The following is a 27,780-nucleotide window of genomic DNA, read 5'->3' as shown; positions in this document are numbered from 1 at the left end:
GAGAATGGCAAGAAAGTTACAGCGTAATGAAGAGAAATGCAACCCTAACTCCAACTTTATATAGAGGGAAGGCGACGGTTGGTCTGCCACACCTCGCGGCCAAAGGAAGAAGTGTGAAACAAGTGTTCAAATAACATCTGCTTGTAAAGCACCATTGGAAATTTGATGGTTATATTGGTGTGCATGTTTTCCTCGAGAATTGATGGTGTGCATGTTTTTATCTTTGAGGAACATCCATGTGCATGTTTCCCACCAATTATTGAAAATCATTTGATAATGATTGAATAAAAGTTATGCATATATTGATAAAAAAAAAATAATATTTGTACTAATTAAAACATCTATCATAAATAAATTTAAATTCGAAAATATATTGAAAATTTGTTGGCCAAAATTACTCTATAATTCCAAAAAATAATCTCTCTTTTTTAAAAGATATTCTTCTAAAAGATTTTATTATTCTACCAAATAATTTAAACCCCAAAATATATTGGGAAGTTGTTTGCTGAAATTTATAATCTCTTTTTTAAAATATATTTTTATCTATTTCTTTTCTATATATAGGAAATTCGTCATTCTTTATTCTAATTATAAATTATAATAATTTTGATTATTGTAATAAATAAGTATATGAATTATATTGTAGATTTGTCTTGTAGATTTGAGGTTCCTCTGCCCTTGGATGAAGTCGGCGAAGACAGCAAAGGCTTGGGTGAAGAGGAGAAATCGCATATGGGATGGGGGGTAGAAGTAGGAAGATGCCAGAAGGGTCTGAGAATTGGGCAATGCTCTTTTCACTTTAGCTACTTTTTACAGTTTATGTCAGAAATGTTTGAGATCAGTTTGAAAATTTATAGATGAAATAAAGATGAAATACTAATAGTTTGGATGTCCAAAACCTTCTCATCCATACAAACCGTATGAGATAAAATTATCTCATCTGGCCATCCAAATTGGGCCTTAAGCTGTGTTTGGGTACCTCACTACTATTCAATGTTTTATCAAAATTTTTTACGTACATTTCACTACTTGTTTACTACTATTCAATATTTTACCATTACATTTTCATCACTTTATCATTACTATTTATAAATCATCTGAGATCACTTTACTACCTAAACGTAGCCTTAAAATTGGTTGTCACTTGACATACCAAGGGTTGGGGCCATGGCCCTCAGTGCATGCCCTAGCCCATGCCAAGAAGGGAGCCAAACTATGGGATGACCCCTTGCATTAAGCCTGCTTGAGTCAGCCAATGGGCCATGGACCCTGACAAGCTAGGCACCTGACCCACTTCTATGTCTACTAACAAATATGGTAATCAGAAACCCCGATTGAATCATTGCCCGTTAAAGTTGAAAGTGGAAAACACCCACTTTTGCAAACCCAAGTAAAAACACATATCAAGGAAATTTATATCTAAATAATTCTCATTTTTCTTACCTAATTTCACAAAACGCAATAAAACAAGTCTCAATTTTTTTTTTCCAAAACAAGCTCATGCATTTGTTAGGACTGTGCTGGAAGTGCAAGAAAAAGGAATAATAAGAGAGAAGCAAGAGAGAACAAAGAAAACAAAGAGTAAGAATGGAACAAGAACTTTGAGAATGAACTTTATTCAAGGAAAGCTCAATCTCCCATGTAAATCACAACAAAGAACTTCGAATTCCCCTTTCCCACCAACTTAGTTCCTTTTATACAACTATCATACCCCAAAATGCACTATATATACTAATTTCACAAAATGCACTATTCCACTAATAATGATAAGTCTAATTTTGGCCTCCCCTCAAAACTCACCGTTTTATTAATGGATAAAACTCCACGTTTTGATTAAAACTCTACTTCCGTTTTCCCTTCGATTTCCTCCTTTACTCATGAATGCTTGTTCCCCACAGCTGTAACGCCCCGTCCTCGGAGGTCCGGAGAGTTATCTCTTGTAACCTAAATCCATATTTCATAACATATTTATATACTCCAATATTCCCAAAAAGTATAAATCCATTTATTCAAACCAGAAAATATATGTTCCTCCACCAGGACACCATAAAGACCTCAATGAAATAATTTAAAAACTCCATAAATATTTAGAAATGTTCATGACTCCAAATATCAAATAACATAAAATCATAAAATTCTCCAACAAACTTATACCCTCTGGCACTTATTCATCTATGATCATCAAACCTTACTCTTGACTTCCAACTGAGGCATCAAAATTATCTGAAAAATATTGTAAATATAAGGGGCAAGTTATCAACAACTCAGTAAGCAGAGAACATATATCAATGTATAAACACGAGCATTTTCAGAATGCAGAACAAAATATTTACTATCAGAATGCAAAAGCAAAAAAATTTACTTTCAGAATGCAAATATCAAAACATATTACAAAAATATCAAAACGAAACTTTCAGAAAAACATTCTTATTCAAAAATCTTTTGGCATATCAAAATCTGAGATCTCATCTTTATCATATCAGAGTATCACAGCGGGACATATACAATGTTCAATCCCATGGTAGGGTTATAAACCACAATTATAACCCGTGGAAGCGTCGTATCCATTATTATAACCCGTGGTTGGGTCATATACCATGTTTAATCCCTGTGGTAAGTTTATATACCAATTATAACCCGTGGAAGGACTGTATCCACTATTATAACCCATGGTTGAGCTGTATCCGCTATTATCACCCATGGTTGGGCCGTATCCACTATTATCACCCGTGGTTGAGCCTTATGTCACTATTATTACCCATGGCTGGGCCGTCTCCACTATTATCACCCGTGGTTGGACTGTATCAAAATAAAACAGAAACATCAGAATCAAACTTTAATCAGAATACAAAATCAGAATCTCATGCCAAGGTTTTCAAATGCTACATCATATCAAAAACTAAATACTAAGTAGTTTTAGATAATTTCACATGTTCAAAATAAATAGAATCAAAACATTTTCATTTATTTACAACAAAAACTTTTAGATCTCATGCATCAAAACATCTTTATTTCATCAAAACTTTCGGAAAAAAAAAAGACTCATATTCGCTCTTTTTCATATCAAAAATGGAAAATTTACTCATGTCTATACCAGTCATGACAGAAAATTCTTTCTCTTTATTCAACTGTCATGAATATGCAGACCACATATCTAAGGTTGTTTTCATATTTCTTTTCAAAACAAACATGCGTATTTTCAAAATCAACCTCGTTTCATTTTATTTTATGCAAATTCTAGCATAGGAATACCGTTTACCTGAATTTTTTTAGCTTATCAGTATTTCTCCACAGCAGTATTGAACAAAAATCAATTGTCACCTACTGAAAATTCATGCAACTTGAATAAATCTCCAATTGGTCAGTTACTTTGTAATTACACCTGAAATACATATTTTAATACCTCAAAAGCCTAAAATTTCTCTTAACTCTAAAATACCACCACTCTCTAAATTCATTAATGTCTACTTAATAGCTCTGACTAAAACATTAAATCCTAATTTATTTACTAGTGTAATCAAACTACAAAATTTAATATATTAAACAACAACTTTTATTTAATGAACTAGATCATATCTAAAGTGTAGAAATAAATTTACACCATTATCGTTTACTCTTAAAAATAAATCTCTACTTAATAACATGTTAAAATTACTTAAAAGTGTTTTGTAAACATAAATAAAATCGAATTTACTAGTGTATATTAATAGTTTAAAACATACTAACACAGCTTGTAACTCAAAGGGTAATAATGTAATTAAAACACTTGTTTTTATTTTAACCTAAAGGCATGCATCACAACCTACGTAAACCATCCTATTAAAATTTGTAAAAAGAAACAGAGACTAATAAATGCACAAAGGCTCACTGAGAGAGAAGTGAAACGTGCGACGAAGCAATGGGCTGGGAGGTGGATGATGGTGGTCACGACGGCAGGGCACTAAGAGAGAGAGAAAGATGAGTGAGAGAAATGAAGAGAGAGAGAGATGCACACAGCGAGAGAAAGGAACGGAGAGGTAGTGTAAACTCCGGCGATGGCTCATCATGAGAGGTTGCTATGGACTGAGGTGGCCTGTGGTTGTCTAGCATCCTTTTCCATGTGGGTGGCGATAGCTTGGAGCGGCTGGTTTGGTGCGATGGTTCTAGTATCTCTATTTCGGGTGGCTAAAAACAGAGGAGTTCGTGGGTGGTATTTCTTTCAACGGTTGGGCAATGGTGGTGAAGGGCAGTGTTGTGAAGGCTCTTGACCTTGCACGGTGGCTGAGAGGGAGGAGACTTTGACATGGTGGTGGTCTGAGGAAGAGTAGCTATGTGGATGGTTTTCAGTAATGGTGAGGACGTGCAAGAGTTGGATGGCGGCAGTAAGTGCTTGGGTAGTTTCTACATGCATGGGATAATGTATGTGTGTATATATAGGTGATGGAAAAACCCTAAGGGAAAAACTGTGAAGAAGAAACGTGCATGGGGCGAAAACAGGCGCGAGGCGTGCATGGCGTGGAGACTAAAGCCTATAGGATTCTCACGGCTTGCTTTTTGGATGGTAGCTTTTTCCATAAATCTTGGATCTCGATTCAACCTCTAAAACTATTATAACTTGTCTCACTAGTTTTCTCGGTCCAATAAAATATTTCATCTAATCCAACATATTTAAAGATTTAAACCTACTTGGCAAGCCCAATAAAATTATTCAATATCCATCAAAAATAAAATTTGGGCTCGTAGTCCATTCCAACAATATTCGAAAATCTCAAGTGGGTTTTTCATATGTATAAATCCAAAAAAGAAATTTTAGAAAACGACTTGTTTGACTCGGGTGTTATATCACTCTCTTAGCTCCATTTTCCTCTCACATATGACATTCTCCCCCTCTCCAAAGAGCCTAGACCACAAGGCTGACCAAACCACCTCTTCTCACAGGACTTGCCCACAGGTTAGAGATCCCTCTTCTTACACAATGACTCCCAAGTGCTGAGCTTAGGAAAAGTTCCATTCCATTTGATCAAAATTTCATTCATAGCTTGGTTTCCAACCTTCCTCATGCGTTTGTCTAGGATGGCCTCAAGTTTTGGTTGCATGCTGCCTTCCTTGTCTATAGGTGGTAAAGATGGCAGTGGCAGAATATGTTTACCCAACTTTTTCTTGAGGCATGAAACATGGAAGACAGGATCTATTTTGGATGAAGCAGGTATGTTCCATTTCTAGGCAATAATCCTCACCTTAGTTGTGATCTGAATTGGCCCATAGAAACGAGGTGTTAACTTTAAATTGAGGTGTAAAGCCACTAATTTTTGTCTATAGGGTTGCAACCTTAAGAACACCCAGTCCCCCAACTCAAAGCTGCTCTCAGTTCTTTTCTTGTCAACAAAGTTGTTCATCCTTTGTTGTGCCTTTTGCAGATTATCTTTTAACAAAGCCATCAATTCATCCCTTGTCCTCAATCCACAATAGCATTTGCAGTTGTGGCTTGAATATATGACAAAAGCGATGAGGTTGGTAGCCATATTGTGCCTCGAAGTGAGATAAACAAGTGGATGGATGGACTGTAGGGTTGTAGCACCATTCAACCATTGGAAGCAACAAAATCCAATCCCTTGGCCTTGAACCAATGTAACACCTCAAGTAATTCTCCACACACTTATTAAGTGCCTTGATTTGCCCATCAGTCTGTGGGTGGTAAACAGAATTGAAGGCCAAAGTGCTATCTTGTAGATTAAAAAGGTCTTTCTAGAAGGAACTTGTGCATATAGGGACTCTATAAAAAATGACGATTTAGGCATGCATAGAGCTTGAATACACAAGAGAAAAACACTTTGAGCAACCTTGACTATTGTATAAGGTTGTGCTAATGTGAAAAAACGAGAGTGTTTTGTGAGTCTATCTGGTATATCTGTCCATGGCTGAGTTGGTATTAGCAACAGTTGTAACAACCCTGCAGGGTGGAGGGTTTCATAATTTGCAGTTTGGCACACATCACGCTCCCTCACAAACTTTTTGATGTCCCCTCACATACCCTCCCAATAAAAAACCAATTTGTCCCTCTATAAGGTCTTGTGATACCCTACATGTCCAACCCGTGGATTATTGTGTATATGGTGCAGAATTTTGTCTTTAAAGGCAAAGGAACCACTACCATCTTGCATTTCTTGAGCAACAAACCCTGTTGTTGCAGTGTATAATGCTTGACAGTTTTTGTTTCCTCTTGAAGCTTAGCATAAATATCTTGAAACTTTTAGGACAATGGGTAACTACCCTTCAACTCATCTATCCATAAAGGGGTAGGAAAAGAAATTAATGCCAAGGTAGCAACCTGTTCCCCTCCCTTCCTAGAAAGCCTATCACTTATTTTCTTTTCCCTTCTTATAATCAATGCTAAAGTCGTAGCCCAACAATTTTGTGATCCACTTTTGATGGGCCTCAATACCAACCTTTCGCTCTAAGAGAAACTTAAGAGCTTGTTGGTCAGTCTTAATTTTAAATGAATGTCCGAACAAATAAGGTCACCACTTCTAAACTACAGTTACTAGAGCCAACAATTCCTTCTCATAGGTATAAAGTAACGTACTTCTACCATTGATATTCTTGCTGAAATATGCAATCGGTTCCCCCTTGCATAAGAATTGCCCCTAAGCCAGTGCCACTGGCATCACACTCCACTGTGAGTGGCTTGGAAAAATCTAGCAGCCTTAACACTGGTGGTTGTGTAACATTTTGTTTCAATTCCTTAAATGTTATATCTTATAATTCAGACCACTCAAAAGTAGTTTTTTTCAACAATGCTGAACTTCCTGTAGTAGCTAGTCAGCCCAAGAAATCCTCTTAAGAATTTCATGGGAGTGGGAACTGGCCACTCTAGCATAGAATTAATCTTAGCTGGATCAACTTTAACTCCTAATCCTAAGATCAAGTGACTCAAATAATCCATTCAGCAGCCCCAAATCTAAATTTGGATATCTTTGCAAACAATTGATATTGTCTCAAGGTCCCCAACACCACCCTCAAGTGCCGCAACTGATAAAAAAAGGACTGGCTACACACCAATATATCAAAGAAAAGAAACAATACAAATTTTCTTAGATAGGACTTAACCACACCACTCATTAGCCCTTGAAAAGTAGCAGGAGCATTAGTGAGGTCAAATGGAATCACTAAAAATTCAAAATGACTCTCATGGGTCTTGAAGGCTATCTTGGATACATCTTCACCCTTCACTCTGATCTAATGGTACCTAAATCTAAGATTTAACTTAAAAAAATATCTTAACTTCAAACAACACATCAAGTAACTCGTCAATTACAGGAATTGGAAACTTGTTCTTGAGGGTTTATTGATTCGATGCCCTATAGTCTACACACATCCTCTAGCTCCCATAAGTTTTCCTCACCACAAGACCAGGTGAGAAGAATGGGCTCTGACTTGGCCTTATTACTCCTGACTTTAATAAATCTTACAAAATTTTTTCTATTTCAATTTTCTAATAAAAAGGGTACATGTAGGGCCTGACTGAAATAGGTTACCTTGGAGGTGGTAACCCAATTGGTTCCTTGAAAACCCCTTGAAACTCCTTATGCAACTCAGTTATATCCTTCTGGATTGTATCCTTGTCTTCATTGGTTGCTGTTGACAATAGTTGCAAGAACCACCCTTGGTTTCTCACTAAAGATGGCCTCAAGAACTAATTCCTATCCTCCATGGAAGTATTTCTAACATGTAATCCCTGCAACCTAACATGAACTCCAATTGTTTGAAATTGCAGTCATTTCCATGAAATCCCAAACAATAGATCCAAGTGTCCTCAGCCATTGCACTCAAAGAAACACATCAAAGCCTCCCAATGGCAATAAATGAAAAGACACCGAAAATCTATTTCCTTGGATCTTAACTTGGGAGTCCTCACATGCCCCTTTACTCACTAGCCTCTCCCCATTAGCCACTTTAACTTGTAAGTGAGGCCCTTCACACACCTTCAACTTAGCGAACTTTGCAACTTATGGGTTTAGAAAGTTATGAGTGCTGCCAAAATCAACTAGAATAACTACTGGTTGAGCACCAATAGCCCCCATCAATCTCATGTAATTAGGGCTGGGATAACCCAAGATAGCATGGATTGACACTTCTAAGTTTGCTTTTTGTTCCTCTATTCCCACTCCTTTTATGCTACAATCACCTCACACAACACTTTTGCTCTCCTTCGTGCAATCACTCTTCTCAATCTGCAAGAGGTAGACCGTAGGATTCTTGTATATATGTGCTGGATTCCACTTCTCTTCATAGTGGTAACACAACCTCTTCCTCCTCTTCTCATCCATTTGTACAGAAGAAACCCTTCCTCATATTCTCAATTGCAGCTTGAGAACTGCAATCATTAACTCCCATTGTCACCTTTAAGGATCTCCTAGAACTCCACACATACTATTCTTGTATGTTTGCTAACCCAAAAGCAACACTCAAACTGATGGGATTGAGCATTATGTTGGGAAAACACTTCTGAAGTTTCTATGGCAAACGCAAAAGAGTGGTTCTAGTCGAGCTCAACTTTATTTCATCGACTTCAACTCAACTTATATTGATCTATTCGAGCTTTCGTTCTTTTTATACCCTTGTTCAAGCTCAACTTGCCAAGGAAATATGTCAGCATGAGCTAGGCCTTTAAATGAGGTCGAGTCGTGCTAAAACGTACTAGCTTTGCTCAATCTCGTTTAACTTTCTCAACTTTTCATCAACCCATCGTGCATCGAGACTAAGGAACAAGTCATTCATTCTCCCTGAGCAAAGTCTAGTATTTTGGAAAAACAAATTAGCGAACTAGCCTGATTATTCAGCTAGCTCATACAAAACCTAATTTAAAACAAGCCTTTAATATCTCTCTTTTCCCCACATATTTCGTCCAACCAAACAAAGCAATGCAAGTGTTGATGTCTTTATCGATTTGATGGCTAACAGTTGGTCAGATTACTCATATACGTAACGATGTTCCCAATGGCATGATGTGCACCCATAGCCTGATAAAGTAGACAAAATGCAGGAAATAAATAAAACACTTCAGATTTAATATGGTTTTCCGTGGAAGGTCGAATCTCTCTTCATCTTGCTCTCACATTTACCATTTTTCTTTTGATTTTTTCTTTCTTCTTAGTCAGTACGTATGTTGGTCTTGTCCCATCAAGATTTTGTTAGTCTTTATAGTATCAATCCGATGTTAGGTTTTGTCCCCTAAAGAAAGATTACTAAAACATAAAAAATATAGATATACCACATTTGTAAACAAAAAGATCTACAAAGAGCAAGCATATGAACTGCTTTTTTTACCAGAAAGGATAATCAGACTAGGAACAGTACTTTTTAGACACACAATGCATGATGACGTGAGTCGTTCTTGAAGAATTAATGCATGGAAAGCCTTGAAGAAGGTATTTCATATAAGCAATTGATTTATTTTATTTCTGACCGAGTTTATGCTTCTTGTATAAGAGATCCGGGGAATCATTTCAAAGACGACCTCTGACAATAAGCTTTCTTCCCAGAAATTAAACAGATAATAAATCATTACAATGCGAAAATATCATGTTTTATAATATTCTAGAATTCATGTGTAATAATATATATATTCATAACTCTTTTATAACCATTATACAACTCTATTTTAAACGAGAGGTATTTTTGTAAAATAAGTTATAAAATAGTTAAATGAGTATCATTATTTTATAAAATTTTCCATCATTTAAGAAATAATATTAAAATAATAGTAAAAAATGTTTGTATCTTATATATCATATTTCATAATTAAAATATGAAATTGATAACATTAATTATTTCAATAATAAAATTCAAATAAACAAAAAACAAATACAGGAAAACATAAAAAGATAAAAAAGAAAAAACCAAGGAAAAAAAAAACTAAAAACACACAAAGATAAAAACATAAATTTATAATAAGAAAAACTCAATTGGAAGGGAGGGCCCCTAACTCCATCTCCCACTCCTTTCCACTAGGCGGATCAGTTGAAGAGTCGAAGAGCTAGGGTTAGATTGATTGTCGACCTAATTCCCAACCACCGCCCAATATGGATGGACCTTGTAAGGAGATTTTCCCTCCTAAAGGCCTAAGTGACAAGCCCAGGAGGGGGCCTTGGGGGAAGCTAGGGAAAAGCCCAAATAAGCTCGACAACCAACAAAGAAGAAAGGTCACTAGGCCTCCGTAGGGCATTTGGCCCATGAGCAAGACCAACCCTTGGAGCAACCTTCGTGCAAGAAAGACAAATAATGGGGACAGGTGGGACTCGCCACCCTGACACACGTCAGTAATGCCAAACCCCCAAGAATTTGTATGAGTAAGTGGGTGAGAGATGCGGCGGATCCTCGACCTTTTGATAGCAAGCATGGAGAGGCTAAACAATGATCATCTGCAGGCTAAAGTGTAGTCAGGAGCCATGCCGCATTAAATGATTCTGATGAAACAACAGTCGAAGCAACATGAGCCATATAAAGCAAGGTACAGGGTGTCTCCACCCAAAAACCTCGTATAAAAGCCGACTCCCAAGTACGAAGAACTCTCACTGATCTGGCTAAGCTCTTGCACAAACTACTAAGGAGATATACTGACTTATGCATCGAAAACTCCCTCACTTCCACCAAGATGCCCTACTCTCTTTGTTTTCTTAAGTGTGCAGGTGCGAGGACTAAGACCTGAGTTGATGGAACCCGGCCCACAATTGTAAGAAATACGACGTTAACAGACCTTATCCCCAAGAGGTGGGGTACCATCGAGTCTTGACCTCCCAAAAAGATCTTATCTATATTGTAATTATTTATGAAAGTTTGTTTATTCTTAATTTGTTTTGATGTTTCAACCTTTTGGTGTATTTTAGAATTTTGGGCTTTTATGCTATAATAGTTTAATTTTGGAGAAATGATATTTGCATTCCTTAAATGCGCAAGCATTGTACAATTTCTTTGAAAAAAATGAGTAAATAAGAGACCGACATGAAAAAAATTAATTTTTTAATAATAGACCCTACTTATTTTCAAAACGATTGCACGATACTTATGCACTCCACGATTGTATGTAGGATTATTTGTCTTCCCAAATTCCTTAAAAACAAATATAAGCAACAGTAGGGGGATTCCATTAAAAAATCTCTACGTACCGGCCTCTTGCATGCATTTTCCATTGAAACTTTAAATTGACAAAATTATGAGTAATGTTAGTTCAAGTCCTAAATACATAAATTTTATAAAGGCCTTTTTGTAAAAAAATAAATCTCACTAAATAAGAATATATCTTTTTTACAGTTTTTTAATATAGAATTCATTTTTTTACAAAATGATTGTGGAGCACCCCTGAACAAATTAATCATTTCTCTAAAATTATAGTCAGTCTTTTTTTGTTTGGTAGTATATAATCATTTCAATGCTTACTTTTGTTTTCCTTTTCTCAAGTCAATATCCTAATGACGACGTTGGCAATTATATATGACGGAAGGCTAGACGTTACCAATTTCACGCGTATGATTTTGAGTCGTCTTCTCATGATTCATGTCGTGTTACAATTCATGTGATGATTGTCTCTTTTATTTTTACATATGAGATGAGACGAGTTGAGAAAAAAATTAAAAATTAAATAAAATATTATTAAAAATATTTTTAATATTATTATTGATTTAGAATTTGAAAAAATTGAATTGTTTATTTTATTGTGTAAAAATTTAAAAAAATTATAATAATTAGATGAGATGAGATGAGATGTGCTGTGAAAATAAACGAGACCATAAGCTATATTTAAATGATGTGAATCCATAAAACAAAATATGCAAAAGGATTATTTCTCATATTATAGTTTGCATCATTATTTCTATTTCTCATATTAAATGCAAACGGGTCCGTTTAGCCGATAGTGAATTGAGATGAGGTGAGATAATTTGTCAATAGTAATGAGATTATTAATTGAGATTAGATGAGATGATATGAGATGAGATGATAAGGGCTTTAATTTTGTCCCATCAAAAGAAAAATTTAATACGAATTGCATGCGTATGATCGATTTTGAGTCTTCTTCTCATGATTCATGTTGAGTTAAAATTCATGTGATCTTTGTCTCGTATGTTTTAAAAGATGAGACGAATTGAGATAAAAACTGAAAATTGAATAAAATATTATTAAAACATATATTTTTAATATTATTATTATTTTAGAATTTGAAAAATTTGAATTGTCTATTTTATTTTGTATAGAAATTTGAAAAAGTTATAATGATTAGATGAAATGAAATGAGATATGTTATGAAAACAAACGAGTTCAAAAGCCATATTTAAATGATCTGAATCCATAAAAAAATATGCAAAAGTATTATTTCTCATATTATAGTTTGCATCATTAAGGCCCGGTTTGGATATACAAAACCATTTCATTTTATCTCATCATTACAACTTTTTCAAACTCTCATACAAAATATAATAAACAATTTAACTTTTTCAAATCTCAAAATAAAAATTATATATATTCTAGCAATATTTTATTCAACCTTTAACAAAATATCTCGTCTGAATTGTATAACCAAACAAGGCTTAATTCTTTCCCATCGAAAGAAAAATAAAAAATCGAACATAGTAGAGGCCCCGCCCCTTGGCTCCATTCAAAAAGATTAGGAAGCAGGTGGAAGTTCTTTCAAGTTAATTAAAAGTTTGTTGTTTTGTTACTTTGTAGTAGCCAACCAGGTAGAAGTCGTCTTAGTTTTCATTAGTATTTTAACCTATATAGATAATGGTGGTGGTGATTTTTATTGTGTATAAGCTCCTCTTAAGAGATAAGGTCCATAAGGAGTTTGCGTGGCAGCAAATTAAGATGGCTCACAAGGTCTCTCTTATCCTCGTTATTGTCCTCTTAATTTCGATCCAGATGGGTAGCTGCCAGCAGAGGGAAAGGGAAATCATCCTATCCGGTTAGTACTATATATAGACTTTTTTTTTTTATTTGATTTGAATATATACTTAATTCTCTTGTTGGGTAATCTACTTAATTAATATTGTAATGTCCCGTTCCCGGAGGTCCAGAGAGTTAGCTCTTAATACCTAACATCAAACATCAATAACACAACTATAAGATCCAGAAAACTCCATAAAATGTTAATCCATTTAATCAACTCAAAAATTTATGTTCCTTCATGGAAACAACCATGAAATTCTCAATGACATAAATTAAACCCTCCAAAACTTGAAAATATCATGAACTCATCAAATCATAATAACAAAAAATAAAACAGTTTTTTAACTACGACTCTCAAGTAAGCAATTGTACCCTCAGGCACTTATTCCATTATGGACATCACACCTTACTAAAACTTCCTACTCTTGATATCTAGCTGAACTATCAAAATTATCTGAAAAATAATTGGAGATAAGGGGTGAGTTATCGACAACTCAGTAAGCAGATGACATATACTAGTGTGTAAACATGAGCATTTACAGAATTCATAATGCAGAAACAAAATATTTTCTTTCAGAATGCAGAATCAGAATAATATTTTCATAATGCAGCATCAGAACATGTTATAAAAAATATTAGAGCGAAAGTTCGAAAATATTCATAATCAAAATCCCTTTGGCATAGCATAAACTGAAACATCATATCTTATCTTATCATATCAGAACAAATACCACGTTTAACCCCCGTGGTAGGGCTGTGCAAACCCCGATAGCTAATCGAGCAGAAACAGAATGTGAATCTTCCCCTTATTCATTCTCGGAGCCCCGAGTGTGCACATAGGAAAGACCATGCAGAAAACCACTTTGTTTCCAAAGTGGGTGCACAAAAAATGGAAAAGTTGGTACCAACCTGAACAGAGGCCACAGTTTTACACCCGTGGTAAGGTCAGAACAGAACAGAAACAGAAACAGAATGTTATGCTAGAGGTTTTCAGAAATCATATCAGCGTACAGAAAATCTTCAGAACAGAATAAAATCATATCACAACATAATTTATGCACAAAATTTCATATTCGCTATCTTTTCAAAGTTCAGAAACAGAATGTCAAAAATAAACTCATGTCTACACCAGTCACGATAGAAAATAATTTATTCTTAAACAGAATCTCATGAGTAATGCAGAACCAATAACTGAGATAGTTCAAATTTCTTTTCATAATCAAATATGTATATTTTCTAAAAATAACGTCAGCTCATTTTATTTTAATGCAAAGTATAGCATAAGAACCCCGCTCATCTGGACTTCTTAGCTTTTCAGGAATTTTCTCAAAATGCCAAACAATTATTAATTGTCACCTATAACATAATAACGTAATTCTCATAAATTTTCAATTCATCACGTATTTCGACATTTAATCCTAAGCTTCTAAAATAACCTATTTAATTCCTCAAAACCTAAAATTACAAATCATCACTTTCTAAAATTATCAATGTTGATTTAATAACTTTGGCCTAAACATTTATAAGTCTAACCTATTTATTATTGAAAACAACTTAGAAAGTTTAATATGAAATAATATACTTATCCCAAAATATTTTAAAATAAACCATAAGTATTTTTTAATAGACTAAATCATATCAGAAATGTAAAAATAACATTACACTAATATTGTTTACTTTTAAAAATAAAACTTTACTTAATAACATGTTAAAAATAATTTTCTGTAATCATAATTAACTAATAGTTTATTAACACATAATAAAACTTTTAAAGCACCTTAGCATAACTTGCAATTCAAAGGGTAAAAAAGTAATTAACAATATTAGTGTAAAATATAACTTAGGACCATGTAGTATACTTACGTAAACCAAAACTATTTGAAGGAAACAGAGGCTACGTACACGATATGGAGGTTCACCGTGATTGAAGGAGGTCGTGGCGGGGCAGGCCAGTGGGAGGTGGCAGAGTCACAACGGCGGAACACTGTGAGAGAGAGAAAGAGATGAGCGAGAGAGAGAGAATCAACCGTGAGGGAGAGAGAGGTTACGGGATGAGAGGGAGATTACTGTGCGGCGGAGGTGGCGAGAGGCAGACCTGGGGTGAAGGAAATCTTCGCCGACAGTTTCTGGGGCTGTAACATGAAGGAGCTCTCAGTGGGCAGTTGTCACAGTGGCTCAAGGTAGGAGGAACGCATCCTCTGTTTTGGGAGTGAGGAACAGAGGTTTTTGGGGGATGGCTAATGGTGGCTACACTAGTGCATTCACGTCTAGGTCATGGTGGTGGCATATGGCAGCGTTGTGGAGGAGCATGCAGCAGCCTGACCTCCAGGAAGCTACAGTTCCCGTGTGATGGTTTGGTAAAACCGCGAAACTGCAGACTGGTTTTTGGCCATGCGTGGGTGAGTCTCTTGCCGTGCGATCCTTGGACATGGCGCCTCACGTGCTGCTACCCATGGTGATGCTCTTCCTCTACTGGCCGTGGGTGGTGCACTGCATAAGTGCACAGTGGGTGGCGGAGGACTGTGATACGAGGGCTTGGGGAGTGCTAAGTAGCAGCGTGGAGGTTGGGAAGGGTGGTGGCTTCAGTGCACTAGAGAGATGGGGAAGGAGACGGCAACACTTTTCTTCAATTTTCTTCATGCACGAAGGGTTAAATATAAGCCAACAAAAAATAACACAAACCCTAGAGAAGTGAGGGAGACGTGCGTGTGCATGGAGTGGAATCCTAAGTTCCCACAGGCTTGGGCTTATGGCCCATTTCAAAATCATTTGGGTTTAAGAACGGTAGTAAAAAAAATAAATAAATAAATGAAATGACTATTTTCTAAGTTTTGAGCCTTAAACCAAAACTCTACAATATTCCAACTTGTCTCTTGAAAAAAAATATTTATCGGCCCATATAAATATTCGACAAATCAACTAGCTTTCCATATGCATAAATCCAAAAATTTTAAAAAGCAGCTTGGTGCTGATCTCGGGTGTTACAAACATATATATATATATATATATCCGTATATACGTTGAAGTTGAATGATTCTTGTTTTTGTTGGCTAGGCAGAAGAAAAGGAAAGACACCGCAAAGAGTACTTCCATGTGAGTAAAGCCCCGAGCCCTCCTCATTGCCCACCACGGGAGCCACTGCCACCAAGACCAATACCAGGACCACCGAGAAGGTGATGTCCCCTCCCCTAGCAGAGACTCGAGGCTGAAGCATACTATTATCTTGCATGATCTTTGTTTTCTTAGATTGTTTCTTGGTGGTGGTGATTTTTACTGTGTATTTTGCAACTGATCATCCCAATTTAAAAAGGTTCTGAAAATAAGCTGTTCATTTTAAAAATGCAATGGAAAATAAATTATTCAAATCCACATGATTGTTTGAAATTGAAAACGAGCTCCAGAGTCAACATTGCAGATAATTTGGCTTGTGACAATCCCCTCATAAATGTTCCAAAAAGATTATTGAACCAAATTATGGTGGTTGTCATTTCCCTGGGACAAAAATTTGTATTTTCAAGTACTCCAATTGCAAGGAGAGATAGAATCAGAGAGATGTTTGGGATGTAAGAACATGAAAGACATGCTAGAAAACAGAATCTCAATGAACAAATACAGAGTATGGAATCTAGAGAATGTACCTGTGGAAGCCATGCTTGGAGAATGCAGATAGATAGATCTTCCCTTCCTTGCTCCTTTCAAAATATCAACTATCAATGGGGCAAGCCAATGGACGTATGGAGAGGAGAGGGGATCTAGCCTCTTATAAATAAAAAAACTTATGGAATCCTCCCATTAAGGACTCAAATTCCAATGAGTCTATAAAAATTCCAGAGTAAAGACCCTTAAGTTTTCAGGCCTACATACGTAATTTTACCACAATTTAGATAGGATATAATCCTATATTACTAAGGTGCAATAAACCCCAAATGATCACTCAACTTAGTAGGTTAAATCAAAGTACCATTGTGAGCTATATATATATGTCTAACCCGTTTTATAAAACATGCAATCAAATGAAGCCCATATTTAAAATTGTTTTAACATTCTCCAACTTGGGCAAACATTGATAAAATAAAATAAAACTTGTTTGAAAAATGACTCTCGGGTTAGACTACATAGGTGGCCACACAAATATATAGCTCAAATGATAGCAACTTATAAAACATGATCCGGTCCAACAAGAATATCAACATCGAACATAGAAGTCGTTACACCACTTAAACGATGTAAGACCACTCCATACCTACAAATGCTAATATCCTTATCGACATGGATCTCTATCCTCCGACCAATATGGCAGTATATAGTATGAACTTAGCACCAATGTGATCAAAAGTTGTGCTAATTCATATCAATCCTCATAATACTTCAAAATGAAGCCACATGTCTCTAAAAGAGACTCATCTGATGTCTTTTATCCATATATCTCGAGATCATAATGATATCATAATAAAAGACATAAGCCAAATGCATGCTCAAAAATATAGTTTATGAATAGGGGAGATTTATTTTTTTATTAGAAAAGGGCTGCACCCTAAAACAAATGGGTTGTCTACGTACCCTGTAAAGGGATCAAGCCAAAACGTAGTTCTTTTTACATAAGTAACTTCCACTAACCAAAAACATCAAAAGTTTCCACAATACCCATATTAGTAACATGTGTTTTAAAAACTTTAGGAGCGAGTCCCTTAGTCAAAGGATTTGCAATCATCACCTCTATATTTATATGTTCTATCTTTGTCTGCCCTTCCTTAACTCTATCTCTGACCACCAAATACTTGATGTCAATGTGCTTGGATTCACTAGAACTTTTATTATTCTTTGAAAAGAACACCACTGCACTATTGTCACAATAAATAGTAATTGGCCTCGAGATGGAATCAACAACTTTCAGTTAAGCAACAAAGTTCCTTAACCAAACAGCTTGGATAGTAGCTCCATAACACGCCACAAATTCAGCTTGCATAGTAGAAGATGCCATCAGAGTTTGCTTAACACTCTTCCAAGAAATAGCACCCCCAGCTAGCATAAAAACATAACCTGAGGTCGATCTCAAATCATCTTGACATCCAGCAAAATCAGAATCTAAGTAGCCTACCACCTCAAGGTGATTTGAATGCTGGAAAATGAGCATGTAACCTTCAATTTTCTTCAAGTATCTCATAACTTTCTTAGCTGCTTTCCAATGCTCTTGCCCTGGATTTGACTGAAACCTATTAAGAACACTAACTACATAGGCAATATCTGGTCTAGTGCAAACTTGAGCATACATCAAACTCCCCACAGCACTAGCATATGGTATGTTCTTTACAGATTCCCTTTCGAGCTCATTCCTGGGACATTGAGTTTTGTTAAATTTATCTCCTTTTATGATGGGTACATCACCAGGTGCACAGTTTTGTATTTCAAACCTTTGAAAGTCCCAACAAACCACGAGCTCTATCATGACATATTTCAATCCCAAGCACAAAATAAGTTTCTCCTAAATCTTTCATCACAAAATTAGCAGATAACATTTTCTTTGTTTCATGAAGTAATCCCAAGTCACTGCTGGCAAGCAAAATGTCATCTACATACAAAATAAGAAAAATAAAGTTCTCTCCCACTGGTCTTGCAATATATACACTGGTCAACTGCATTTTCAACAAAACCAAGTGAAGTTACAACCTCATCAAACTTCAAATACCACTGTCAAGATGCTTGATTCTGGCCATATAAGGATTTATTTAACTTACATACCAAGTTTTCTTTTTCCTTCACAACAAAACCTTCAGGTTGTCTTATATAAACCTCTTCATAAAGATCTCCATTCAAAAATGCTGTCTTTACATCCATCTGATGAAGCTCCAAATCATAGTGTGCCATGAGTGCCAGGATAATTCTAAAATAATTCTTAGACGAAAATGGTGAAAAGGTTTCATTATAGTCAATGCCTTCCCGCTGAGTGAACCCTTTTGCAACTAATCTTGCCTTCTTTCGTTCAACATTCCCTTTTGAGTCTAATTTACTTTTGAAAACCCATTTGTTGTCAATGGCCTTAGCATATGAAGGAAGTTCAACAAGTTCCCAGACTCTATTATTTTCCATAGAATTCATTTCATCTTCCATAGCACTTAACCACTTATCTGACTCAGGACAAATTAAGGCTTGCTTAAAAGTAACAGGATCAACTACATGCCCAATATTAAAATCACTTTCTAACAAATAGATAATGTAATCATTAGGCAATGCAGACCTTCTTTCTCTTTGAGATCTTCTGACTTGTGGCTCAGAAACTGACTCAAACACTGTAGGAATTTCCTCTTATTGTCCAGGTTTTTCACTAACAATTTCAATTGGCGGAGAAACTACTCTTTCCTATACCACAGGAACTGGAACAACAACTGGATTAGGTTCAACAAAAAATTCCTTCAATACAAAACTCCCACTGTCACCAACATCATTCTCCAAAAATTTTGCAGTAATGGACTTAACAATTCTGGTGCCACGATTAGAACAATAGAATTTATATCCTTTTGATCTATCTGGATACCCAATAAAATAACCAGGAGTAGATTTTGGGTCTAGTTTCTTTTCAAGAGGATTATAAATCCTAACCTCAGCTGGACATCCCCAAACTCTGAAATGAGTCAAACTTGGCTTGTTTTTTATGCAATATCCTTCAATAACGGTATAAGAGGATTAGCTCAACTAACTCATTTTTTTGATAAACGAGTAATTGAAGGAATTACGAATGGAGTCGGTATTACAAGTTTTTTTGTCGGAGAGGTTATCAAATATATAGGTGGTGGCCGAATTTCTTCTTATCTCTTATTGTATTTATTTTATGTATTCATTTTTTTATTCATTTTAATTTTTTAAATTATAAAATTTAAAAGTAAGTTAATTTATATTAAAAATAAGTTATATTATAAGAAAAAATTTTTACATTTTTATTTATTTAATTTAATATTTTTTACAGCATTTTCAAATCGATCATTTTTTATATAGCGAAATGGTCGCTTCCATTGTTTATAGTCGAAAAGAATATTAACAAGAGGTTTGTCCACAATTCAGAAGGAGTTTTTGAAACAACTTTACTGGGAACTCTGTTTAAAATGTACATAACAATTTTCAAAGCTTCACCCCATAGATATTCTAGCAAATTTGTTCTGCTCATCATACTCCTAACCATGTCTTTTAGAGCCCGATTTCGTCTTTCAGAAACACCATTTTGCTCGGGTGTTCCTGGCATGGTGTATTTAGGCACTATTCCACACCCTTGTAAAAATTTTGCAAAATCGCCCATATTTTGACCAGACTCATCATACTTCCCATAATACTCACCACTACGGTCAGATCTTACAACTTTAATACTTTTTCCACATTGATTTTCGACTTCCATTTTGGATATCTTAAATTTCTCAAGAGCTAGGAATTTATCATTAATCAGGTAAACATATCCATAGCGTGAGAAATCATCAATAAAAGTTATGAAGTACTTATTTCCACATATAGTAGAAGGTAAAGGTCCACTAATGTCGGTATATATTAAGTCCAAAATACCGTCACTCCTAGTAGAACCCTTTCTTGTAGATTTAGTCAGCTTTCCTCTTATACAGTCCACACATGTGTTAAAATTTGAAAAATCAAGAGAGGGAAGTATCTCAACTTTTTCCAATCTCTCCATTCATTCATTTGAAATATGTCCTAACCTCTTGTGCTACAACATAGAAGATGATTTATGGATTAAAGACCTTTTCTTCGCTACATTGGTAACACAAGAGACTTCACCAAAAGAAGTCAAAGACATTCTATATAAACCATCACACAAAAGACAATTTCCAACCACACGAGAATAATAAAATAATTCAACTTTTCCATTACCAAACTTAAAAGAAAAACCAGATTCGTCAAGTTTTGATATAGAAATCAAATTCCGTCTCATTGACGATACAAAAGCTGTGTTCTCCAAAACAAGAGAAAAACCATACTCCAAATATAACTTGACTACTCCTATAAACTCGACCTTCACTTGAACTCCATTCCCAACGCATAAGCTCACTTCATTCTCACTTGGCCTCCGTTTGCTTACGAACTCCTGCAAGGAATTGACAATATGAATACTTGCACCTGAGTCTATCCACCAAGAATTTAAAGGCACATCTACTAAAGAAGACTCAAAACAAACTAAGGCCAAGGAGGTACCTACCAAGTTCTTCTTTTTCTTCTCCAACCAAGCTTTAAACTTAAAACAATCATTTTGCCAATGACCCTTCCTTTTACAAAACTTACATTGATTATTTTTTTTTATAGTTTCTTTAGGACCACCAGAAGTCTAACTTTCAAACCTTTTACTGTGCTGATTTCGGTGTGACTTATTTCTCTTGTTGAACTTAGACTTATGATTATAAAAAGACCCCTTGTTTTGTTGTGGCTGAAAAGCTAATTGCACAGTTTCAACAGTCTCACGACGCATCCTATACTCCTCTTGGGCATATACTACTATCAAATCATTTAAATCTCATTTATCTCGCTGAGCATTATAAGCAACCTTTAGCTGATTAAACTGGCTAGGAAGACTGTTAAGAACGTGATAAACCAGAAAAGGCTCAGCAATGGAAATTTTGAGGGCTTCTAGCTTAGATGATATATGTATCATTTTCATAATGTACTCCCTAACTCCACTAAAACCATCATATTTCATACTCATCAGTCTATCCATCAGGTCTCCAGTTTCAGCTTTATCGGATTCAATAAATCTTTGGCCTATGGCATCCAAAAATTTCTTAGCATTATCATTGTCCGGAATAGCTCCCATAATAGAATTTGATATAGAACGTTTGATGATCTTTAAACAAAGTCTATTTGCGCTATCCCACTTCTGATATTCAGCCACATATTCAGTAGTGCTCTTATCAATAGGTTTTGAAGGCTGCTCTTCCAAGGCAAAATCCAATCCCAAAAGACTAAAAGCAATTTCTACATCTTGTTTCCATCTCACATAATTATTCCCAGTCACGGTTTTAATAGTAGATAATTGACTTGAAATAGAGGAGGCACTCAAAACTGTGGAAACATGAAATAGTACATTTTATTTAATTATCATCCAAACAGAATGCATGCAATCAATGGATGATATCAAATCTTTCTAATTAATATGGGCTATTAATTAGGCAGTCCATAATTAAGCTCAGAACCATATGAGTTTATGAGCTTCATTACGGTAAGAGTCTTGGTGCATCATTGTAAAGTCACCTTTGGGCTGACTAAACAACATGCTATAAGGTACTCTTAAAACATATCACAAAGCTAATTAATAAAATCACATCAATTTCGAAATATCATCACCTTTAGGCAGAAGGAAATTTCTAGACTAATGCAATCTCAGTAACTGGTTCACACCACTTTCTAAAATATCACACACAATAACACCTTTGGGCAAGATATTATGTGCAATAAATTAGAAAACATAGATATCCTTTTCTATTTTTCTTTTTTTTTTTTAATATCAATGTGTGCCACTTTGGTGACTACCACCCACTAATATTTCAAAAATTTCACTTAATAGAAAAACAAGGATAATCTGAATGCTCATGAATTACAATCACAAAATGATAAAAATAATCATCAACTTGACACAATCAAAGTTAGAGTTCAAATGTGATTGTGAGACAAAAACAGTGTGAATACATAAAGTATATAAGACACCAGATATGTCTAAAATTAAATATGAACTTGGAAAACATATATATACAAAAATACTTATAACAAGTAGCAAAATTAATATGCATCCAAAACATGCTAAGAGAGAGAGTACATTTATGCACAAATCATATAAGATACTGACTATTCACCAGAAAATTTATCATAATATTCAATGCACTGTAGTCCTTAGAAAAACGTTTAAATAATGTTCAAAATTATAAAACAGTATCTTATGATATTACAAAAATATTTCAAAAAATATATAAAGAATTAATAGGGCGAGTAAATAAATACTAGAAAAAGAAAACGACAAAAAATACTATTCATGGGGCTACACGCGCCACAAGCGCCACCTGATGTGCATGGGACATGACCTGGCTGGAGGAGAATTCATCTTCACCCTCCAGTCGGGTCAGTAAACTGGTCGCAGGTCAGAAAACGGGTTTTCAAAAAATTTTCACAACTTCTTGCAATTCTTGGGTCAAAAACAAAATTAATTTAGGAGAAACAATATTGAGTAGCCGAAAAATACATATATAATGTTTTGAAACAATGGGTATCCATATTTAGTGTAGATTAATCAAACTTTGAAATGGGTATGAACCCTAGTTTTATAAATCTCAACACCAAAACAATGCAACATATTAAAGACATCTAAAACAAGTAAATAGCATTCTAGAAAACGATTTTGATATGAATTTGACCAGTCGTTTATGTAATACGATTTTCTTGCCCAAAAATGGTTCCGAAAAATAAAAAAAAATATTAAACGAAACCATAATAGTAAGGCTTCAGCAAGGAGATGAAGAGGAAATAAAAGCTCAAACGGTTTGAAGATTTACAATAAATAAATTCCACGAATTTGATTTTGAGTGATCGATTTGTATAGAGAAAAAAAACAACCGAAAACAGAACTTCAAAACAGAACATCCTCTTATTCTTACGAAAGATTCTAATCCTAGTATGGTGGCTCTGATACCAAATGTAAGAACACGAAAGACATGCCAGAAAATAGAATCTCAATGAACGAATACATAGTATGGAATCTAGAGAATGTATCTAAGGAAGCCATGCTTGGAGAATGCAGATAGACAGATCTTCCCCTCCTTGCTCCTCATAAAATATCAACTATCAATGGGGCAAGCCAATGGACGTATGGAGAGGAGAGAGGACCTAGCCTCTTATAAATAAAAAAACTTATGGAGTCCTCCCATTAAGGACTCAAATTCCAATAGGTCTATAAAAATTTCAGAATAAAGACCCTTAAGTTTCCAAGCCAACATACGTAATTTTACCACAATTTAGATAGGATATAATCCTATATTACTAAGGTGCAATAAACCCCAAATGATCACTCAACTTAGTGGGTTAAACCAAAGTACCATTGTGATATATGTCTAACCCGTTTTATAAAACATGCAATCAAATGAAGCCCATATTTAAATTATTCTAACATGGGAGAGAAAGCATATGCGGCGTTTGCGCACTTCACGACTATATGTAGCATTACTCTTACAAAAATATAAAGAAAAAGCAGCAATGACATTAATTCTATATATGAATAGAATAAATTAATTAAGTAGTTCGTGATGAAAATGATCATGAATTCTATCCAATAAATAAATTTTAACATTTAATCTAGCAAAATCATACTCAAAACATGTTAAAGATATAAATAATTAAATCTACCTCCCATCAATTTAAACTTTTGAGACAAAAGATAATTTCACAAGACAAAACTAAATACATCAAACTTTTATTTTTATACGCAATTACGACGTTAAACACTTTTGAATTTATTTGTTCAAGTCTAACCTAATTGCAATCTATTATACATCTGCTGGATGTATTGGATTTACACTTACATGGAATTGAAAAACAAAACTATTTTGGGTGTGGTGGAGAATAACTCTCAATTCACCGATAGAGAGTACCCCGCAAGCGAAAGGAGGAACACACTTGCAGGGTGCTTGAGATTTTAATTTTTACACCTTAATAAATAGAAATTTCGATGCGATAATTAGCTTTATATTCTTCTCAAGATGAATGGGGCATTAGAGATGTACAAGTACAATATCCACAAGGAAAAATAAAAAAAGAAGTCTTCTTCCACGAGGAGTTGTTTCCTCTCAACTCAATATATCAACTAATCATTACAATTTTTCTAAACTTTAATACAAAATACAATAAACAATTCAACTTTTTCAAATCCTAAAATAAAAATAATATTTTAACAATATTTTATTTAACTTTTATCTCAACTCATCTCATCTCAAAATAACATTTTAACAATATTTTAAAAATCTTTTGTTAAACTCCTTCAGAAATAAAAGCCAGGTGTTTGAGGGATGTCTGGCTACAATAGTTTTCCTTGCCAAATATGTTCATTTTTTAAGAATTAGTAACTCTGATATCAACACTCCCAAAAGAATTTGCTTGGAAATAGCAACACAAGTAGATATCAGAGTCTAGTCATAAACTACTGCAACGGTTTTTACAACATTATGAATAATCCTTAGAACTAAAAAATAGCTACAATTGAAGTTTTGTTTCCCAAAAAAATAGAGTATCTGGAGCAAAAACCTTGTCCAGACACGCCAAAGAAGAGTCAAAGAAATACTGCTCTTGTTGCAGCAGCCTCTTAGAGTAATAAGTGTAGCTCAAAGGGAATCCAATGACATGAAGAAAAAAAAAGGAGCAGCACCTAATCCTTGTGCTTTGGGAGCAAGAACCTACACAAATCACGGTTACAAGAATGAGATCAGATTTGAAAAAAAAAAAGAAAAAAAAGAAAAAACGAGTAACATTTGCACTTTTAGGGGAGTGGACAAAATTGTGCACTTTTAGAAGAGTAACATGAATACCAGTAATGGCACAGAACAGAAACAATGATGTCACATAAATCAACTTCCACCCTTCTGCTTGAGAGTAATCTTATCCCCCAAACTGAGAGCAATCCCGTGTCTTGCTCCTTATCCTGATGTAGCCACTCAGCTTACCATCTGCCTGTTTCTCTATGCTCACATTCACCAACGCATCCTCTCCAAATACACTCTTAGCATACAAGTTGGCTGCCAGGAATCCACACTCGCCATCCAGTGCTGACCTGAAATTTAACCACCCAGATAACAAAGGGGAAATGCATATGTAGAATGTAATATTACTGTGAATCGAAATACGAGCTGGAAAATTGTTTCTTCACAGCACTTGAATCAGCAATTCGAGCATTTTTCCCACGCAAACATCCTCTACCTTCATTATTGTCTTTAGCTTTGCATTCCCAGTTTTGTTATCTCGAGTTTTCTGTGATTTAATTTTCTTTAACTATTGAGAGAGGAGCCTCCGACCCAACTTCAGCAGGTGGAACTCAAGACACTCTTTCCCAACTAATGTGGAAACTCAGGTTCAACAATTAAAATAAGCTAGTGTTTTGGTTGACATAATTTAATGCAAGCACAAATAGATTAAACTCCATCGGGTCTCAGCAAACCCATAGCCAAACTCAATCCCAATCATACCTAGGGTAATAGTATGATAAATTTTAATCTACATGGGGTATTAATAATGTTACGTTGGTCATAATTGTGAAATGGCTGGTTAAATTACTACCATTGGCTGCACTTAGGTTACCCTCGCGAGAATTCTTCTCATTTCTCAGTTATGGAGTTATTTGTTAGTTAATATTCGTGTTTATCTTTTATTTGTAAGTTACATTTACCTAGTGGATGTTGCACTTATGACCACACCCTCCAAATAGCTAATCGACACTTGTAACAAACCGTGATAGTGTATATCGCCTGTTCCACGAAATTCATAAAAAGAGCATTACTTGCAGAAGCTCAACGAAAGAAGAGAGCTTCCCCCTGCAAGGCAGCCTCCCAAATAAAACAAGGAAAGAAAAGAGCTTCTCTCTCAACCTAAACCACCCAAACAAGCCTATTTAACAAAGCTTTTTAATTCCAACGACTTGGGGATCAGAATCCCTTTTCACAATTCAGCAATTCTTCCTCTTAAACCATAAACAAATGATGATCTAATTGGCTTAAATTGCAATCCAATCCAGACCGACCCCAGCCTGCCCAAAGTTTCAGCTTTGGTATCCAGCATAGGCACCTTTCTACCAACACAGTGAAGGCACAGGCAAATATTGTTGTCATACTTGTCCGTATGAGCTATTACCACCTAAAGTCATAATACTCAACAGTCACCATAGCAAGCAATTCAGTCGAGTAATTTCTATTCCCAACGCTTTTTGGAAATCATAACTAGTTGCCCTGAGATATATGGCACAGACATCAAATTTGCTGATAGTAAGAAGATACAACTTACGGTGCCGTGAGGCACTTCACGTTGGTTGATTTGATAATGTGATCAAGGAAATCTTTCTCATCTTGAATTACAGTGTTGACAGCAACCTGCAGAGCATAACACGTGAACATAAACATTAACACAAAGTCATCAACCAATCACTACTAACAAAAAAAAAAAACAATGATCCTTCGGCTAGGGGAAGCCAACAACATTTAACTAAAGAAGAAGAGCTTGTGATAAAAGTAGAAGCAAGATGGCAACCAGGAAGGTAGCAAGTTAAAAGCAGCTCAGCTTATAAATGCAGATGTTGCTCCATGTAAAGAAGAAACTCAATGAGCAACAAAACCAATTATCTTCCCACTGTAGATAACAATTCTTTTCTTCAAAATGGAATTTTGACCTTTGAATAAGCTTGTTTTCTGCACGCTTTCATTCTTGATTCAACAAGTAGATGTGTTTGAAGAACATCATCAAAGGCTTAATGCACATGCACCTTAGATTTAACCAATTGAGCCTTAAGCCAAAACCAATGTTGCCACTATTCTTCGTTTTAAGCTAAACAATAGTGCCATTTCTTTCTCCATTTTCAGCTAATATAATGTACAGCAGGAATAAAAACAGTCAAGCAAGTTTGATTGTGTAATAGAAGTTACTGCAACCTAGAGGGAATCTTTATTTTAAGATAATATTTAGATCAAGTTCCACCGTAATGGCTATCAAGTACGCAGAAGTGCAAGATTAAGGAAATGGTAACAACTACCAAGCAAGAAGTGACTATCAAGTACGCAAAAGTGTGTGTGTGTGCATACATACATACATACCCACAGATGTGCATGTCTGTGCGCACAACCAATTCCGGTTGAA

General features: G+C 35.2%; 2 long non-coding RNA genes across 3 annotated transcripts; one reads left to right on the top strand and one right to left on the bottom strand.

Annotated features, from left to right (window-relative positions):
- Window positions 1-71: 71 nt before the first annotated feature.
- On the bottom strand, window positions 72-27,483 carry LOC121245941. 2 transcript variants are annotated; one of them, XR_005937024.1, is made up of 7 exons: window positions 26,935-27,483; window positions 25,470-25,711; window positions 25,107-25,337; window positions 23,534-23,538; window positions 21,014-21,023; window positions 8,279-8,283; window positions 72-83 (listed from the first exon to the last, which is right to left on the bottom strand). It is a non-coding gene; the product is annotated as an uncharacterized LOC121245941 (long non-coding RNA). The 2 variants fall into 2 exon arrangements; XR_005937023.1 differs by lacking the exons at window positions 72-83; window positions 8,279-8,283 and having other exon boundaries at window positions 20,999-21,023; window positions 26,935-27,482.
- On the top strand, window positions 12,679-16,309 carry LOC121245942. Its single transcript, XR_005937025.1, has 2 exons — window positions 12,679-12,934; window positions 15,977-16,309. It is a non-coding gene; the product is annotated as an uncharacterized LOC121245942 (long non-coding RNA).
- Window positions 27,484-27,780: the final 297 nt, after the last annotated feature.

Source organism: Juglans microcarpa x Juglans regia, chromosome 1S (genome assembly GCF_004785595.1).
Source record: "Juglans microcarpa x Juglans regia isolate MS1-56 chromosome 1S, Jm3101_v1.0, whole genome shotgun sequence".
Taxonomy (NCBI): domain Eukaryota; kingdom Viridiplantae; phylum Streptophyta; class Magnoliopsida; order Fagales; family Juglandaceae; genus Juglans; species Juglans microcarpa x Juglans regia.
Note: the sequence above shows the minus strand (reverse complement) of the source record. Positions and strands in the feature narration are given on the sequence as shown.